The sequence below is a fragment of the Amblyraja radiata genome, chromosome 8 (genome assembly GCF_010909765.2).
Source record: "Amblyraja radiata isolate CabotCenter1 chromosome 8, sAmbRad1.1.pri, whole genome shotgun sequence".
Taxonomy (NCBI): domain Eukaryota; kingdom Metazoa; phylum Chordata; class Chondrichthyes; order Rajiformes; family Rajidae; genus Amblyraja; species Amblyraja radiata.
In genome coordinates this window covers 44,891,874-44,897,873 of record NC_045963.1, presented here as the reverse complement: position 1 = coordinate 44,897,873, position 6,000 = coordinate 44,891,874, and positions in this window count along the sequence as shown.

Genomic DNA, 6,000 nt, shown 5'->3' with positions numbered 1-6,000 from the left:
TCAGAGGAGGTAGTTGAGGCAGGAACAAGAACAGGATTTTAAAGACATTTGGACAGGGACATGGATATAAAATGTTTAGAGGGATGTGGGCTAAATGAGGGCAGGTGGGACTAGCTTAGATGGGGCATGTTGGTCTACATGAGCAAGTTGAGCTGAATTGCCTGCTCCTGTGCTGTAAGACTTTATGACTAAACAGCAGCTGATTTTCTCCTTGCTTCCTTATTTTGTTTCTCTTTTTGTTAAACGATTTCCTAATATCTGATCCAAAGCTCTGTCTAGCGCTGCGGTGACTTGCTTATTCTTTTTCATTAACTTCCAATTGAATGAATTCCATCTGAAACAAATGAGATTTGCAATTTAAATTCATGGGAATAGGATCACATGGGTATAAATGGAAGTCCAATCTCATGTTAAGTCAGCCTCAGTGTTTTTCACAGAAGGGAAGGTTTCCTTTATCCCGCAGTGGAATTAAATGATGTTATTAAAACTGGTGAAGGTTTATTCACACAGTTTCAGTTTGATTTAACAGACCATTAACCAACTTTGAATTAAGACGATGCTGTTTGCACTTTTCTTTAGCAATACAACGCGGAAACAGGCCCTTTGGCCAACTAAGTCCGCACAAACCGGCAATCACCTCGTACACGAACACTATCCTACACACTAAGGACAATTTACAATTTTTACCAAAGCTAATTAACCTACTAAAAGTCAAAGTCTGAAGAAGGGTCTCAACCCAAAACGTCACCGATTCCATTTCTTCTTTGCTGCTGCCTGACCTACTGAGTTACTCCAGCATTTGTCTTGTCTGTCTTCAGTGTAAATCAGCATCCGCAGTTCCTTCCTAAACATACTAACTTACAAACCTGCTCGTCTTTGGAGTGTGGGAGGAAACCAGAGCACCCAGAGAAAACCCACGCGGTCACAGTTTGCATATTGGCCTTCATCATTCAGCATACATTGCAATCCAAATCAATCAAAGGCAACAGTGAGTATCACCTGTATGAGTAAAGCAGTATGTGCAAATGTGACCTACACAGTGGAGAGTGTTGTGGAGCAGAGGGATCTAGGAGTGCAGTACATAGTTCCTTGAAAGTGGTGTCACAGGTAGAGAAGGTGGCCAAGAAGGCGTTCGGCACATTGGCCTTCATCATTCAGTATTGAGTATAGAAGTTGGGAAGGAATGGGTGACGTTTCAGGTCGAGACCCTTCTTCAGACTGAAGTAATGATCTCTAGTCCTAGACTCTCCCACTTGTGGGAACATCCTCCACATTCACTCTATCCAAGCCTTTCATTATTCTGTACATTTCAACGAGGTCCCCCCTCATTCTTCTAAACTCCAGTGAGTACAGGCCCAGTGCCGTCAAACGCTCATCATATGTGAACCTACTCATTCCTGGGATCATTCTTGTAAACCTCCTCTGGAACCTCTCCTCAGATACGGTGCCCAAAACTGCTCACAATATTCCAAATGTGGCCTGACCAGCGCTTTATAGAGTCTCAGCATTACATCCCTGTTTTTATATACAAGCCCTCTCAAAATAAATGCTAGGATGTTGCCAGGACACAAGGGCCTAGGCTATGGCGAGTGGTTGGCCAGGCTAGGACTTTATTCCTTGGAGCACAGGAGGATGAGGGGTGAACTGTATCAAATCCTGAGGGGAATAGAGAGAGTAAATGCACACTTTTACCCAGAGTAGGGGAATCTAGAACCAGGGGACATAGGTTTAAGATGATGGTAGAAAGATTTAATGGGAACCAGTTGGGCACTTTCTTTACACAAAGGATGGTAGGTATATGGAACGAGCTGCTGGAGGAGTTTGTTGTGGCAGGTATTATCACAATGTTTAAGAAACATTTGGGCAGCTATGTGTCTGGGAAAGATATATAGATCATATACATGCAGGTGGGATGAGTGTAGAAGGGGCATCTTGGTCAGCATGGGCAAGTTGGGCTGAAGATCCTGTTTCTGAGCTGCATAACTAAATGATCAGATAGACTGGAGTGTCACTCAAGCTGTGTATCAGACATTAAACAAACCAATCTGAGACTTGTTGCTTTATCAGCAGCTGTCATCAAGTTGTTGGAGTCAAGATTAGGAAGCCCACCGGTGAGGTAGGTTGCCCATTGTCGATTCTTCCATTGATGGAGTGCTCAGATGCTGTTGGTTAAAACTGGGCGGCCTGCAGGCAGATGGACAGGGGCAGACACGATGAAATGCAGACCCTGGAATCTCAAGCAAAACAAGGACCTCAGTGGAGGGAATGGACAGACTCCAGGATGTCAGCAGTGGAAGATGAAGGGGAAAGATGGTGGCTGTGAACAGTCTGTGAACTCAAGAGTCCTGCCATCAGCTCGGGAAATGGGACATGGCGACCTCGGCCACGGGAGCGGTGGGGCGGCTGCTGATGACGATGGACGGCACGATTTGCGGTGATCACGGGTGGTAGTGTTGGTGGAGGTAGGCGAGTGAGGGCCTGCAGCAGCCGGGCGAGTGAGTGGATCGAACGCAGCCTGCGGCAGCTGCATGGAGCGGCGGTGGAAGGAGTCAACGGCATGGCGCTGGGTCAGGCCGACCCCTACTTCATCCATCCAGTGTCGCCAGGACACCAGGCCTTAAACTGCAGATCTCCATGGGCCAAGATCGGGCTTATCAGAGATTTGGAGTTGCAAGATGGCGCTGGGATGTGGCGACTGTATGTGTGTTGCACCAGAAGAGGATCCTTTGTACTCATGCATGGATAGCATGGAATCTCTGTACACGTGACAGTAATAAATCACTGAAGATTTGACCATTGTATGATTTGTGTCAGATCCCTTTTGGGAAGTGGTGCGTGTAGATAGAAAATGTGTTTAAAAAGCCGAGGATAATTGAGGTGTCATTTTGAACTCATGTCGTTGGGTAAGAAATAACAATCGACGATTTTCCAGGATAGCCAGACAGAATGAGTTAAAGAACTGCCAGGCAGACGCCGCATCTCCCAGACTTTATCCTGTAACACCGAACGCCTGCAATGTTCAGAATATATTTTTTCTGCTGATGTGATATCTGCAGAAACTCATTACAGCCAGGCAAAGGAAACAATAGTGTACGGAGGAGAGCCAAGGAGATTGTTTGCACTGAGATCGCCCGAAGGCAAGGATATTTCTGGCTGGATGTGTCCCTCATTCTAACTTAATTCAAAATCTCCTTTCACTCCGCTGAGTCATGGCAATTAATTATTTACTTTAAACCAAATTTGTATCTAATTGTTCTTGCGTTGATGAGGTTGGCAAAGCACAAAGAGGCAGGAAAGGCAGCTCTGGTGTGCAGAAGCCCCCTGGGTGTGTTGGAAGAGGTGGGGGTCGGAGGAAGGGCGGACCGAAGGGGGGCGGAGGGAGGGGGGTTTAGAGGGAAGTGGGGGGGGGGGGGGGGGTCAGAGGGAGGGAGAGGGGGAGGGGTAAGAGCGAGGTGGGGCTCAGAGGGGAATGGGGGGTCAGAGGGACGTTGTAAGAGGGAGGTTGGGGGGTCAGAGGGAGGTGAAGGGGCGGAGGGAGTTGGGTCAGAGGATGGGCCTGTTGGAGAGACAGAGGGAAGGTCATAGGATGGCTGGGTCGGAGGGAGGGGGTGGTTCAGAGGTCAGAGTGTGGATCAAGGGGAGGTGGGAGGGTCAGCTCCCCGCTGCCATTCTATGCGAGCATGAACCCAGTGAGTGATGGTCTAGTCATGTGGGTGAACACACCATCACACTGAGCGGATTGGCTGGTCTGAGAGACTGCTCCCCAACTGCTTTTCCTTCGGCAAGGGTTGAAAAAGAGATTGTAGTCACCCCGCACAATCCAGGCATTTTGTTTGTACGCAACTCCCAATAAAAATCTTTGCAGGTGCCTTGGCAAATGAACCCTCGGTCCCAAGCGAGAGGTTGGGTTAAAGCTTGCACCAGCTGTGTGGCATGAGATCCAGCTCTTGCCCGAGACCCATAGTCATACGGCACGGAAATAGGCCCTTCGGCCCAACTCTCCCATGCCGACCAAGATGCCCACCTGCACTAGTCCCATTTGCCCATGTTTGACCCACCACCCTTTGTGTGAAAAAGTTGCCCCTCAGGTTCTTATTAAATCTTTCCCCCCTCACCTTAAACCTATGTTCTCAGGTTCTCGATTCCCCTACTCTGGACAAGAGACTGTGCATTTACCAAATCTATTCCTTTCGTGATTGTGTACACCTCGCTAACACCATCACCTACATTAAAAAACAAAAGGGTAACCAGGGAGAAGGTAAAACCACTCAAGGAGTAGCAGGGAATTTGTGCTTGGAGTCTCGGGATGTAGGTGAGGTAATAAACGAGAACATCAAGGGGATGGACACAGATCAGTGTGGAGAACACTAATGTGCAAGGGGAGTTTGAGATTAAGAAGGAGGCTCTCGACAAGCATTAAGGTGGATAAATCCTCAGGCCCTGATGGGATCTATGCCAGGTTATTGGCAGAGGCAAGAGAGGAGTTTGATGAAGATCTTTGCGTCTTCTCCAGCCTCAGGAGTTGAGGCAGGTGCAATAACATAATTTAAACAAAATTTGGACAGATACATGCATTGGGAAGATTTAAAGGGATATGGGCCAAGCATGGACAAATGGAACTAGCTTAGATGGGACACTATGTTCGGCATGGATGCGTTGGGCCTGTTTCCATGTTTTAGGTTAGATTCGTTTATTGTCCATGAAAAGCTTTTGTTGCGTACTACATGGTCAGTGGAAAGACTATACATGATTACAATCAAACCATCCACAGTGTCCATGAGAAAGGGAATAACGTTTAGTGCAAGATAAAATCCAGGAAAGTCCGATTAAAGATAGTCCGAGGGTCCCCACTGAGGTAGATAGTAGCTCAGAATGCTCTCTAGTCCTCTCTATAACCCTTACAATCAGTGGCTATGCCAGCCTTCCCCAATGCATTGCATTACAGCATTCGGGCAAAACTCTGATTAAGGTGGAGAAAGGTGACTGCCTCGGTCAACATCATCGATATCCCCAAACTTTGCTCAAGACGAAAGAGATCATGAATATTTTATCCCAAATGAACATTCGACTGAGATAAACTTGCTCCTGAGAGGAATCAGCTTCCCTCGTGTGTCCTGGCTCCTGCGATTAGCAGTGGTCTGCTGGCTCCTGTGATGTCCCCACCAGGCTACACACCGACTGTCAGACGGACAAGACTGAAGCAATTTACAGATCAATGATCACACCTTCTGCAAGGCAGCCTGTTTATCTTCAGCTTCCACACCGACTGCCCATGCTTCAGGATTGGTAATTCCAAGGAGAACCTGTCAATGCTGGAGGTAGAAATGCTGGAATAAATCAGCGGGTCAGGCAGCATCTCTGGAGAAGAAGGACGTTTCAGATTGGGGCCCATCTTCAGACTGAAAGTAGGGAGTTGGCGGAGGGAGGGAGGGAGGCGAGAAACGACCAGGACAAACCAGGGCCGGCCACAATTGACCTCAGGCAGGGTGGGGCCTTGTAGGTCCATTGCTGGCGAGGGGAGGTGTGATCTCAGGAGGGATACAATGTGAAGAACTGTGGATAGACACAACATTCTGGAGTAACGTAGGGGGTCAGGCAGCATCTGTGGAGAAAAGGAATAGGTGAAGTTTCGGATCGGAACCCATCTTCAGACTGAAAGATAGAGAAGGCCGGAAGATAACAGGACCCAGCATCTGTGGAACTGCTAAACTAGGGTGGAGGAAGGGGGCAATGGTGGAGGGGAGTGTAAGTAAAAGTTGCTTAAAATTAGATAATTCAATGTTCATATCGCTGGGTTGTAAGCTACACAAACGGAATACTCGATGTGTTTTCTCCAATTTGCATGTGGCCCCACTGGCAATGGAGGAGGCCCAGGACAGAAAGGTCAGTGTGGGAAAGGGAAGGGGAATTGAAATGGTTGGCAACCGGGAGATCCCACAGGCCTGGGCGAACTGTCAATGGTGGAGATTGGCTTCACCACAAGGGGTGACTATGACCAAG